General features: G+C 39.1%; 1 long non-coding RNA gene across 2 annotated transcripts in view; it reads right to left on the reverse strand.

The window, feature by feature from the left end:
• The window catches only part of LOC137368768 (uncharacterized), a 1,225,970-nt gene extending 1,215,525 nt beyond the window's left edge, over positions 1–10,445 (reverse strand). Inside the window, exons 1-2 of one of the 2 annotated variants that reach the window (XR_010974829.1) lie at positions 10,331–10,445; positions 9,832–9,961 (exon numbers count right to left, since the gene is read on the reverse strand). This is a non-coding gene — a long non-coding RNA (uncharacterized lncRNA). Of the gene's footprint in view, positions 1–9,831; positions 9,962–10,108; positions 10,192–10,330 lie in introns of those variants that run through there. The other variant, XR_010974830.1, reaches the window with a different exon arrangement.
• Between the last annotated feature and the right edge of the window lie 4,118 nt (positions 10,446–14,563).

Consider the following 14,563-nt stretch of genomic DNA (forward strand, 5'->3'; position numbering starts at 1 on the left):
GTCAAACATTTGTTATGCCTTCCACCAAAGAAAGCACAAAGAGACATGATTGCACCTTCTTGCAGGTAACATACTCTCAATCTCACAAACCTACCGCGAACTCTCGCAACTGTCAGAGAAGGTTGCAACAGCTCACTCTCGAACAAGATATCCACAGGGAAGAAACATGATGCAAACCTACTGCCCTTTAACCCACTGCTCCTATTCAATTTAAGACCTCTGAAAGGAAATCACCTCGGCCCTGTCGATGTATAAATCTACCCAACCACCAGACCCTTACCATATGCATCTGCTATCACGTACTTTATAGATTAACAGACCATGACCAAATAAATCAAGTAAATTATATACAACTCGAAAATCTGAAGGGAGAAATAAACTCAATGATTAAACTACTGTACTACCACAATCAAAACAGCACTTTAACTTCTCTGTGCAGGTTCTAAAATATGGTTCTCTATAAAGAACAAAATTACAGACTGAGATATGAATTGTTTGGTATTAGAAATGTATAGCATATCAATAAGAGGCAAGAAACTACATATCCAATGTTGTTTTTGCAGTCCAATGAATACTTGTGTTCAATGATTCACAGGATAGATTTTTGTCTTCACCAGCTGGATGGTTATCTGGCACTGAAGATCGCTCCCCTTTAAAGAACCCGCCTGATTCTCAATCCATTGAAATTAACAGAATAATCAGAAAGAAGGAGGAAAGTGGAGCAAGTTACCTTCTCACAACCATTAGCCTTGGCTGTCTGGCCCTTCTAACCAACATAAAAACACAAATCTGAGGAATTCATAGGCAAATACAAGAAGAAAATTGCTGATCTTTTCAATACCTTCTTTTGCAAGCTGAAATTAGTATGGTAGTTTCACACTGCTACATATTTCCCTGTTCTGATACTTACAATAGTTGGGAAGATTCACAGTTATCTGATAAACAACACCTCTGTTTTTAGAAAAGACATTTTATTTTGCTCTCCTGGTCTCCATTGGAGCGCCAGTACCACAGGTAGCAGATGTTCCAAATTCTCTGTTAATGCTCCTTAGAGATGTGCAAGAGCTACTTTGTTTGCTTTGACATTTAATCTTCTGTCCTTTCGCTTCTGGTATGGCACTCACCTACCTCACTACAGAGGAAACAATGAGCAGGCTCCAAATTCTACCTTTCTGTGGCATAGCTCACTGATGATGCAAGTGCTGTGCAGTATTGTGATAAACTGATATTGCTATTTTATTTGATGAAATTCTGCCCACCTTTCCATCGGTTCAGCTGAGTATGAGAATTAGTAGCTCAAGATCTTCGTTATTTCATTTCCTGCTGAGGTGGTTGCTCCCAGCAGTGGTAAATGCACTATAATTAGTCTTAGGTGTTCCTGGGTTCTATGGGAAGAACAATCCGCCAGGTTATGCTTCCGATTGCAATTTGTTAGAAGCTTGCAGACTTCAGGTGAGGATAGGGTTGGGCTCAGCTACAATGCCTCAAAACAGTAAAAGAGCCTTCTGGCAAATGGGAAAACTGCCAGAGAAATCTCAGCAAAAAAACACTGTGGTCCTGATTTTGCAGTAGAAATAAAAGGTGAGGCTATCAGTACTCACTGCTATTAACACATGTGCGGATGCCTGAAGTTAAGTGCGGAAATCAGGAGGGTGCTGTCCAATAATAAAACTAGAAAATGCTGGAAATACTCAGCAGGTCTGGCAGCCTCTGTGGAGAGAGAAACAGAGTTAATGTTTCAGGTCTGTGACCTTTCATCAGAACTGATGAAAGGTCACAGACCTGAAACATTAACTCTGTTTCTCTCTCCACAGATGCTGTCAGACCGGAGTATTTTCAGCACTTTGTTTTTATTTCAGATTTCCAACATCCACAGTAAGTTGGCCTGCTCCTCCAGCAGCCGTGCTATACCATTGGTAACTTGCAAAGAGGTTCAGCATTGAGATACAAAACAGGTGTGAAAGTGTGGTACTGATCCATTAGGTACCACTAAAGAGGACAGAAAAAGTTAGTGTTTTTCCATTCATGTGCAAGTGAATTTTAAATGGTGTGGCTAGTCTTAATTATGGCCAAACAACCTCTCTGTGGCACTAACAGTTAACTTGTGAAAGGGTAAAGTTTCATCACTTCAGGTTTTTAAGTTATTGCTGAAGTTTGTTTTAAATCTTTTTCTTGCTCTCCTTTATCTCTCTCTTAATCCCATCTTTCTTTCCCTCTTATTTCACTTTGTGATTTTGCATTGAAATAATTATTAAACTTACACGTCCTAAGACTGAATCTTAAATTCCAAAAATGGGTAGGTTTGGATCATGTAACCTAAAAAATCTACAACAGAAACTGAGGCCAGTTTTAAAAGAGGTGGGATGAGGGGGCAATCTGCTCACGCTAAGCAGGTTGATTATGTAAATAGTATAATGAGGCTGCCTGCCTTCATTTCAAAAGTCATTCTATTTTTAACAATGGGCTCCCCCGGCCTCAGGAACCTTGGCAGCTTAAAAAAAAAGAGCCGAATCCATAAGGTAAAACTGCCTATTCAGCAATTCTTATGGAACAGGGGGAGCAGGAATACTTCCCCCAGGCCTAACAAGCTACACAGTAAACACCCCACTTCCTGTCCCCCCCCCACCACCACCACCCATGATCTATCTCTTCCACTACCCCAGCGCCATCCCCCTAATCATCGGAACCTTCCCCCACAGCCTCCCTCCACTCTTCCAATAAAACTACCCACTCTTGTAGGTTTCAGCCTTGTGAAGCAGCTTTCAGTAAATCAGGGTGCCTGTGGCTGGGAATGCCACAGAAGAAAAATCATGCAGCCCTGCAATTAAATTCTGCCAGGTTTCCCCACCTCAACAAGCGCCCACCCTGCCTCACATTCCCAACCCCCGCAAACCTCCTTCCCCACCCCCGTACAGAACTCACCTCCAGGCGACAATCCAGGCCCGTGTGTCTCAGCAAGGATTCTTCAATCTGATTGGTTAAGGAGACACACTGTTCTTGTTCTGTCTATGCAGATCCCACATCCCCAGAAGAGAATTTTGTGCTGTTTTGGTTCACTAACAAGCCCATGTTCCAGTGCTAAAGCCCAAAAAAGGCTGTGGACAACTGTAGTGTAGTGTAGTGTAGTGTAATGAAAATAAAATCGTCCTGCTCCATCCTTAGCTGGAATTTGTAACCACCAAAAGTGCAGCATCAAAAATCTTTTAAAATGTGACAATTTTTAAATATCTCGAGTTTAACTTCCAAAATGTTATACATCCACCAATAAAAAAAAATGCAATTGCTATTGCGCAAGTTTAACTTCATTCAAAAGAGAAGCATGTTATTAAAGAACACAACACAAAAAATGTGATTTAAAAAACTAGAAGGTTAGAACAAATTCTGCTGTAAGTAACAGCCCACCAGTTGTCCATCATCCAAAATTCCTCCCTGGGTTCTGGAATAGTAATTGAGTTTCTGTGTGGCTGGTTTTTCCAACAAGCTCAACTTTAATTAACAACATTTCATGCAAAATGTTTTGAAGTTACAAAACATGGGTATATAGTATCTGATAGCATCAATGATGCACATACACAGGATCGGCAGGGTACTAATGAGACTATCAAAACCTACTGGCATCCAGCATATTATCACAGCGTGACTTTAATTTTAGTTTTCCAGTGACAATGGACATTCAAATTCAGAACTTACAAAAGATGCCTGAGCAACGGATGTATTTATAGATTGTGATGTGTCAAGTGTCACTTGCTGTAGTGAACACAGGTGGTGTAATAGCAACTGTAATAGTAAATAGATAACTGGTGGTTGAAGCAGAGATCAAGTTAACTTTTAAGAATAGGTTGAGTCAGAGGCTATAGAAAAAAGATAAAAGGGAAATTGCAACAGGGCTGGCACCCAAGTTTTTTTTTTATGTGATAGGAGAACACGAGCATTGACTAGTTGGGCCAAATGCCTGTTTCCATGTTGCAATTTCCATGCAATGTTACATCAAAAATAGCTGCTCAACATGCCAGTGTTCTGCTCACAGATGGGATTTTTTATGCAACCTATGGAATTTTGTACTGGTTTTCAATTATGTAGTCATGCTTATATTTTGCATGCACTTTTTTTTTTTAAATATTGTGAGTTTAAAGAATATTCTTGACCTCACCCTATTCTCCATAAAACATTTGTGTAGCTATACTGAAGCATAGATCAGTGACAGGCCATGCAGAATAATGACCTGCAATTTAGACTGTCCGCTGGTAAGCTGCAAAATTTACACCATCTTTCATATTGTTATATAATGGTTCCATATGACAGCACAAGATTGTAGACAAAAGGCAAAGCAAAAGTATGATTATTTCACTCTTACACAAATATTTGCACTACATGTTCCATCCAAATACAATAATGCAATTTTTGCCACTTAGGGCAAAATAATTAATATTTTTCTAGATGTCATGAATATGCACCTGAGCTTTTAAAAGCAATCTCAGAGCACAAGTCAATTATATTTTTCATACAATACTGTTGAAATCTGTAAAATACTGTAATAACACATGATGCCCCTTAAAGCATGTAATGAGGCTTGATCCTTGCAGTTTAAAATAAAATAACCTGTTTGAGGAGTCAGGGAATATTTATATTGGCACAAAAATGCTGAAAAATGTGTGATGAAAGGTCAACAGCCTGAAACATTAACGCTGTCTTTCCCTCTCTCTCCCCACAGATGCTGTTTGACCTGCTTAGTATTCCTATCATTTGCAGTTTTTATTTCAGATTTCCAGTATCTATAGTATTTTGCTTTTGTTTTAATTTTTATATGGGAGCTGGCAACAAGACCAAAAATAATGGGCACCCAGGATTGATGCTGAAAACAATAACAAGGTGCAATGCTTAAGTTGCAAAAACCATAACTGTAGCCTTCAAGGGACAAGCAGCATATCTTCCATTGCATTGGGTTCTGCATACTTTCAGCTAAATCAAAGTGAAAAGCAACTGGAAGTATGTGCAATGCACATTAGCAAACTTTTGCAGATTTCAGTTTATTAGATACATCCTTCAGGAGCTTAGCAAGTGATTCAGCAGCATTATTGCAGGAATAAAATGAAAGGCGATGCTAACCAATGGCTATTTCAGTCCATTAGAATATTCAAGTTCCTCGGAATCTAAAACAGTAAGTGAGTAGCATATCAATTAAAACTAAAAATTTAGCCAGTATTTGCTTATATTTAAATACACAGATTGGAAATGATATTTTTATAATATTCTAACATTTAGACATTTTGTAGTACATTATGGGTCTTTAAAAAAAGAAAATCACATGATAGCACATTATATATAGCTTGGTGCTGCAGTTAATTAGAGTTAGAATGATAAATACATTGTCACACTGACTTAACCAATACAACTTGCTTAACACTGAATGCACAGATGGCAATACACCAGTAGCTATTCTCAATGGAGCAATCTTACTATTCCAGTAAATGCGCTATAAACAAAACAACATCCCAGAACACTTCAGTTAATACACGCAGTCAGGCTTTATTGCTATATAACTTGAAAATAGATGTTTGAGCTGTACAGTCATAAAGTTTCAATAGTTTACCACTGTGGCATATGTCAATACCAGCCCAGAAGCTCAAGTGTGAATAATGATCTTAAAATCAAAGCAGTCTTAATGAAAGGAAAACATTGCAACTTGCCACATTATTAAACCTTTCAGGATTTTTTTTCTATGGTGTAAAATACATCTTTAAGTCCCCTGGAGGGCACCTTTTGTACAGTCATTGAATATACTAGAGATAGATGTTTTTAATGCTACTTCATTCAGTTCAGTCAGTAGTCATCCCTTTATTCACTCAGTGCAAGAAATAAAATGAATTACTTTTTTTTCTATGGCAGTAAAAACTGCCAAGCACAACACATGCAGAAATACCATTTAACACATTTTTTCCCAATGTTAACTATCAAATTCAAAGCGTGGTAACAGTGAAGCATGCAAACAATGGGGGAAAATTAGGAAATTAGGGGGAGTTGAAAGGGATCCAATTATTTTTATAGCATGGATTATGCTCCCTCTCTCTATACAGACTAAATCCCATAATTTTCCCCAATGCTTATTAGATGTAGTAAAGTCTTCACCTTAATTCATATTATACATTTCAGGATATGTAGTATCATAGAGAAAATTTAATCTATTCCAGTGGTACACTTTTTAAAAATCTTATTATTGGTGCAAAATGGAAATCACCTACATTTTAGACATCTTCCCCAAAAAAAAGGAGACAGAAACTCTTGATGTTTAAACAATCTGCATGTCATAGTAAATGAAAGTGTGCACAAGATTAAAACATATGTGAATCATAGCTTACTTAAACTTGTTGGCCTTCTTAAAAATATCCATGTTCCACCCCAACAACAAAGACATTGTTAAACATTGTCTTCCATTGGAGAACAGAGGGTGTAATGAAATGAAATGCAAAACACTATAAGCTTTGTGTACTTAAGAAATACAATGTGACGTTTTTGTGATCCATCAATGATTCATCTAGTTACAATCCTGTGAAAAGTATCAAGAGTGAAATGAAAGAAACTAAATTAAACCATGTTTCAAGTGAGGGAGGAGAGGGGGAAGAGGAGAAAATTGCTTAAAACTAATAGAAAAAAATAATCCTAATTGTTCTTAAGTGTGATCAAATCTTTGTTTCTAAAAAAGCATGATGCTAAATAGTCTTTTTCCTGGAACAGTAATCCTACAATCTTCACTTTAGTATGTGTATACTACAAGATAACACTGTGTAGCTTTGTATGTAACACACCTCCAAACTAATGGAGACACTGAGCTACATACAATGTGTACACTGCAACCCAAATGAAATGTATATGTCATATCACTACACAAGAGTTTGTTTGCAGCTTTGATCTTCTTTTGATCAGATCAATCACAAAGCCACTCCATTTTAGCTTCTTTCACTCCATCTCTCCAGAGGTTTCGATGTCACAGCTCTATACGGATCTGACAAATCAGTTTTCATTCGGATAAATCTCTTCTGCACAAAGGAATGGAATTTGTGCATTAAATTTGACCGCAACCCAGTCTAAAAGGGTAGAAGGCAACTTTTGACCTCTGATTTGATCCGATTAAACAGCATATTTAAGATTAAGAAACTATAACAGAAATACATTTAACAGCTTAGTCTGTAAGCCATATTTCTGGTTTCTTGCAATCGTTTGTACTGACAGCTAACCTAGATTCCATCTCTCGTCTTCTCAACTAAACCTCAAGGGAAGGCAAAATATATTTTACATTGCACTTTGCCTAAAGGGCTTTCAGTAAAATTTAATTTTCTTACTGCATTGATTTTTTTCCATTATAACGTGTAACAACCTAGCAATATCTCAAGAATTCGGAGTGTTAGAAAAAAAAACATGTGATTGATTTTGCAGAACTGTATTAAAACTGAGAATTTTATTCAGTTTCATTCCTCAAGGCTCTATTGTCCTATCATAACCAAAAAGAGCAAGCTCCTTTTTCAAGCCAACATACTAAGTTACCATTTGATTTTTTTTTTTGAGTGCGCTGAATCCCATGAAAAACACCAACCAAGTACTGACTTAGAGTGACATAAAGAGGAGACCTTTATGTACAGAGTAGCTTTTCTGAGCAGTTTGATGTCTTGCTGAAGTTCTGTGACTCGCAGTCTAATGAAAATGAATGACTTCCAATCTATAGGGAGTGAACCACTTAGTCATTCCTATCTGAAGACAGAAAACTGCACAGGAGGTACAAGGTCACAATCCCCTGTCACAATTATTCTGTTTAATGAGGTATCAGAAGCACTGAACTAGTTCAAAAGTCTATAGAGAGGTACTTCAGTGATAAAATAGGAAAACAATGGTAAGCCTAACAGATTTGAAAATATCCAACTGATTAGATCCAATTTCTACCATTCATACTTTCTCTAACAATTTGAAAAAAAATCAAGTACAAAAAATAAAATTATACTGAATTTAAAAAATTACTAACAACTCAATGCTATACAACTGGATTCCATCTCCCAAAGATTTAAAAAATAAAGTTTTAATTTGGGGAATTTTACATCTAAGAAAATATTTGCAGAATGTCATTTAGTTCAATGGGTCCCTATTTTAAAGGTAAAGGCACACATGCATGTATATGCATATAACATGCCACTGTGTTAGATACCATTTTTAATAAAAACTAAACCAGACATTAATTTTTGGAAAATATTATAACCTTAGTAGTTCGTTCCCATTTTTTTCCTGAAAATATGTTCTTTGTCGTCTTACATTGATCAGAACTGTCACATACAATCCTAGTGAATCATATTTCAAAGGGAAGGAAACTTATCCTGCACAATGTGATTCTTGTTGAGGCTGACGAGGAACACTAAATCGCGATGTTAGTAATTAACATTCTGTGGACAATAACATATAGTGCGTATCAATGACCTATTACTACGACTAACCTGATGCACTTCGTGTATTTTGGCCAAATTTGTGTTAGTTTACGATGAATATCACTCGCGGTTACACAACGTCTCGGGTCCATCAGCCAGTACTGGTTTATTCATAGAATTTGCACGTACCTAATTAATTTATGGAAGCAATTAAAATGAAATCCTTGTGTGGAAGTGCGACGGTTATTCAGTTTTCATTCATGCTTGTATTATCTGAGATTATGAAGCCATTGCAATCTAACCTTAGAGTGTCACCAGACGCCTGAACATAATCAGAACTGGTAGAACTGCACACACACACACTTCGATCGACCTGCCCGTAACGCTGTTTTTGTTTACGTGTGTGTCTATCAACAGACTTTTAAACGTTTCTATTTCGAAAAGCGTGATACGGGGGGGGGGGGGGGGGAAATGGAACTGTAACGAGAAGGGCAAGGTTTAGAGCAGATCGACTTGGGTGACAAACCGGGCGCTTGTCCCCATGTTAACTGCTGGCAAAGAGGTACCCGAGAAACCAGCTGCAACTCGGAGACGGAAGTGAGTGATCAGCGTGGAAACCTGCATCAATTCAGCCCTGAACAGCAGCTAACACAGCACATCAGGCGCAGTGAATCTCTGTTCATTTGATCTAGCAAACACGACTGCCCACGGAGACACCGCATTCATATCAAGAGGGAGACTTAGCAACATGATCACATTAAACAAAAGATCATTTTAAATATGTGCAAAGTTGGAGGGTGCAAAAACATAATTCCCACTTTCAAATCCACAGCAAACTTTGTTCATTTCAGTTTTAATGGTCAGTTACAAAAAAAAAAACTTTGATAATGAAAACAAAATTAATTGTGAAAGTTTTCGGTTTTTGTTCCTCTTTGGGGTATTAGCTGCAGCTTTTTTTTTAAAGAGGGGGGGGGGGGTGCTCATATTCAGCGTTCCAGCCGAACCTGTTACTTCAAACTCAGCCCTCCCTCCATGAACACGCTGCCTGACAACTTTCATCAATAAAATACAACTATTGCAAACCAAAGCAATCTTTAACTAAAGCAATACAATTTCACCAATAAACTTCTCTCAGACTATCCAAGTCTTAGAGAGAGCGCATAACTTTTTGTTTGCAATCATTTCATCAAAACACCAACAATCTCAAAAGCAGTCCCTGACTAAGTTTTGAAAACACTGATGGAACAATCAATTCCCATTCCAGAAAAAGGGGTGGGGGGAATACACACTTAAACTGACACTGGAACGAAATGTCACACCATATCATTAATAACCATTCCGGTCCTGCAATATTCAGACAGAAATCGAAACATTTTTTTTTTAAAAGAACGAGTTTCTTGGAAGCATTAGAAACCACAGCACTTACTATCGTTTTGTCAATAATATCGCCCCGCTTGGAGAGAACATAAAACAAAACCCCACAAGGATTTTTCTCTCTTCTCCTTCAGTCAGAAAATAAGGAGTGTTTTCAATTCCGAATGCAGGCCTCGTTCCAGCTGCAAGCACAAAAAAAAATAACAGCACACGTCAGTCTTCCCTCTTTGTCGGAAATATTATTTTTGAAATTGGAAAAAAAAAAGTGAGGTGAGGAATGAATCTCCGGATTTTTGGCGGACAGCTGTGCATCAGCCTTGGAGATGTACCTGCGCGTGGTGTGGGGCGCGCTTTCCTCGGACCCTCGCACAGAGAGGGGGGGGGAGAGAGAGAGAGAGAGACCCGAGAGGCGGCAGCAGCCCGAGACCGAGCAACTCATCCAGTGACTGACTGGGAGAGAGTGTCTCAAACTCAACAACACGGCATCAGGAGAAAGTGGGTATGGGCGAGAGCACAAACACACACACACACACATACATTCTTATCTGTACCTGCATTTCTTGAGCGAGCCGCTTGATGGCTTCCATGGAGGGACGATTAGAGAGAGAGAGAGAAAATATTCACCTCTCTCCTCGCGGTCCACTGCTAGTTCATTGACAAACTCGCCTCATAATTCCTTAAAAAAAAAAGTCCAAGTCTTCATAAGTTTAAAGACGGTAGATCTTTTCATTTTCAGCTGAGAAATTACGAGTAGTAATGAAACATCACTTGGAAGGGTTGAAGGGCACAGCAGATTGGAATGATGAGTGGGACACGAGATCTTCAGCAACTCTATTAAATTTCACAAAGTTGGAGGAAATGGCCAATATTGAATCTGCCACCCCCGCTCTTGTTAGGAATGTATAGCAGGAGAAAAGGGATGGTACCGCAATGTAAATTAATGGTTTGTATAACTTATGCAGTGATTAGACACAAAGTACAATGTAACTCGACCATTATTACCGCATCTCCTCATCGGTGTTGGGCCAGATTTTGCCGAAACAGGGTATCTTGCGACATGACCCGTTAATTAGACTTGTTTGTGCTTGTTTAGGTTTTTTTTTAAAATGATGCCCTCAAAGTTGCTGGAAGTGCAAGCTAACAACGGGGCAACAGAGCCTCTCTGCTTTTTTTTTTAAATGGACTAATAGGCGTGACATTGGATATTACCCCAGAGTCACAAAGCAAGATACACGCTTATCTTATGGCACCACCAATTTGGGAAAGAAACAAATGGCCCAAACTAAAAGAAGCAACAGAGTCCCAATAAAAGCAAAGGAATTTTCTCAACTCCATAAGAATGTTGTTATCAGCATCAAGACACTCCATAACCCGCAGAAGCCATCTAGCATATCGGCAGACACCGCGAACTCCCTTTTCAGCGTCATTCAGACATGGACAAGACCACGGAAGAGAGGCAAGCCCTTAAATCCCATACCTACAGATTTCCATTTTCCAACAGGAGCAGGCCTACGAGAAGATATTTCAAGTAGAGAAAAATAAATAAACTGAGGGAAAGAAAGATTCAAAGAAGAGCGACAGCAAAAAAAGAGAAAACAAAAATTAAAAGTTTGGTATTTTTAGAATCCCCTAGAACAAATCACAACCTGAAGGCATTAAACTCCATACTTAAGATGATTTACTTACCAGGCCAAAAGGTCGATTGGCTGTCATAAACAGTTATCCCTTAGTTTAAAGGATACTTACTTTGTTAATAACAAGCCTTAACTTTCTGCAGTGAGTTTAATGTGCAAAAACAGCAACTTCATGGCAAACTAATGTTTCACAAAGCTAACAGTGGGGGTGATACAAATCAGACTTCAACTTGTCGAGATTCACAATTCATAGGTCATCTCTTCCTTGTTACAAGTTACTGGCCAATTTGCATTTATAACTGTGTGTTTCATTCAGACACTTTTTTCAACAAATTGTGGCTCCATTTAGTTGAGTTGGAGCTATTTCTGTCTCTTAAAATTATAGCTCAGGTATCCTTATTTAATGTTCTGCAAAGTTTGTGAGCACCCATTTTTTGAAAACTTTCCAGCAACCTGACTTCCCTACCCTAACTAAAAATCTGGTGAAAGAAAACTAATCACAAGTTAGTCCTATGGAAAATATATATGATCTCCTTTGGGATTGCTCTGACAAAAAATGTTCCAGTAACTGTTTCTTTCCCACTCTCCAATATTTTTCTTTGTCTTTTTCTATTTTTCATCTCTTGTAATTTGCACCCTATAAAGTTCACACACACCTATCTCATTGTATGCTTGACTCTTTTATCACTGTCAGTTTCTCTAATCTATCTGGGAAAGAGTGGGAGATTGGGACTAATTAGATAGCTCCTTCAAAGAGCCAACACGGGCATGATCGGATGAATGACTTCCTTCTAGGCTGAAAGATCCTACGATCTATTTGACTCTGCTCATGTTCCTTTACTGATGTCAAGATAGCAGCCAACATCTAACAGGTTTGGGAGAGGGACAGAGTGTCGTGAAGTTAGTATAATGCATAGGGGTCAGAGAAAGTGTCAGGGTTGGAATTGCAAAAGCAGAAGCTAGGGCCAGGGGTTGTCATATGTGAAGGAAGGCATTTGGAGGGGGGAGAGGGCAGGGTGAGAGCAGGTCACAAGTTTGGGACTGGAGTTTTATTCAGTTCATTTTAGTATATGTCTAGCAAAGCCACCAATAATTCACCACCCCTGGGAGTGACTAGTCTTGAGCTTGAGAATACATAATACATATTGTGGAGGGGGGACAGTGTAGAATTTCCGTGAGACTGGGTTGCATTTATGAGATCTGGGACCTGTTATGAAAACCCACATGCCAATTACAAAATATAAATTTCATTGACTGGAACTTTCCCTGAGACATTTGCTGGAAATTCTTACAAAATCTTTTTAACAGTAACCTGGCAGCCAAGATGGCCACGATAATTTGTATTTGAAACACCAAAGGATTAGACTCGAGACAATCTTATTGATTCAAACCACCCACTAGGGGTGTTCTCTGATTAAATTACCTAAAATGGCTTTGACAACATGGTTGGCAAGAGTCATCGGCACCCATTGACTTTGAAAGAGCCAACCCCCTCCAAGTGTGACTGAACAGCTTAAGGTGTGGTGCCTTGAATCTCAAAGAATTTTCCAGAAGGGCCTCAGTAACCTAACAGAGGTTTGGGAATGTCATGTGACTACTGTGCAGCTTTGGAGAGGCTAAGCTTTCTCAGTCAGAAAGCAGACAGTAACTAAAAGCCATCAAGGGAACAACTCTCTCTCTCTCCCTCTCTCCAGTAGAGATCCAGAGAAGCCTCGGCTGAAACGGGTAAAGACCAGCACAACCAGCAACTAGGGGACAAGGATCAAACCCCATCTTCTGCCTTCTGGAGCCTGAGAAGCAAGACTGAACCGTGCATGTGGCTCAATGCGGACTTCAGGACTACAATTTCAACTAAGAACTCTGAGACTACTGAACTGTGTTTCCATTCCATTTATTTCAGACTCTACTCCAACCACCCAACTCTCTTTCCCTCTGTAATCTATTTGTGTGCGTGTCTTTTGTGTGAATGTGAGCGTGGATACATAGCGTATTTTAGTAATATTAACTGTTTTAGCGTGTTAAGGATAATAAACATACATCTTTCTTGTTTAAACTCAAGAAAACCTATCTGATTGATTCATTTGCAATTATATATGAGGAACAAGAACAAATGCTGACTCAGGTGGGAACTTCAATCACTGTGTTAAAAAAAGATATGCCCTGTTGTGGTCAAACCAGAGAAGGGGTGAAAGGGGAGCCTGAGACCCCTTCCTCACCTGGTCATAACAGACCACTGAACAGTCAGGAAGAGAGGGCCTGGGTACTTCAAGGGTTGGGGGTAGAATGGTATGCAGGAGCTTTTGGAAGGACAAATAGAGCACAAGCTGGGAGGGAAGAGGAGCAGAGCACACATTTGGGGTGACATTTTGGAGCATCAAAAAGGAAGTTATGAGCACGCAGGAGAGGCTACAATCTGACACCGGCGAGCAGGTGAAGGCAGGCAAGTGATAATTTTGATTTGGTAGCACTTGGGGAGTTTAACACTTAGATAGAAATGGGCAGGACCAGAAAAGACCATTGTAATCAATTGATCTATTTCACTGTGCAATGAGGGAGTACTCAGCCCTGTTCGCCAATGAACAATGGGGAAAGCTGTGCTTAGTCTGAGTGGCTGGTGGGGCCTGTGAGCACAGGAAGTGAAGTAAGAAAGGGCTAGAATTGCTAAACACTTGGAGCAGTGAGTACTCAGCAAAAGTGGAAGTAAATGCTTAAGGGAGAGATGTCGTGAGTACTTGCAGTGAAATCTAAAAGTCTAATGCAGGAGCAGGGGATTGGCAAAGGATTGTTAAATGCTTGGGAGTAGTGGATAGGAGGCAGATCACTTGGGCTAGGCAACACAGATAGCCAGGAATGATTGCTGGGAGCGCAGGACCAAACAGTGTAGCAGCAGCACCTAGGGAAACACTTATCCAAAGGGTTGGGAGTGAAGTGGCAAAGTCTGAAGGGCTTGATTACTTAAAATAAATGTAGCACCTATTTGCCATCTGGAAATGGGGTATATTGTTGAATTGAGATTCATAGTGGTTTGCATAATACTAAATAAGTACTCTACTCAGTCTTTGTAGATTTGACAAACAATAAAATTACTTTTGAGCTATGAATTAAATCTCAGCACAACCAATAGTAATGAAGGATAATAACTCAAAAGAG

The sequence above is a fragment of the Heterodontus francisci genome, chromosome 4 (genome assembly GCF_036365525.1).
Source record: "Heterodontus francisci isolate sHetFra1 chromosome 4, sHetFra1.hap1, whole genome shotgun sequence".
In the NCBI taxonomy this organism is placed as follows: domain Eukaryota; kingdom Metazoa; phylum Chordata; class Chondrichthyes; order Heterodontiformes; family Heterodontidae; genus Heterodontus; species Heterodontus francisci.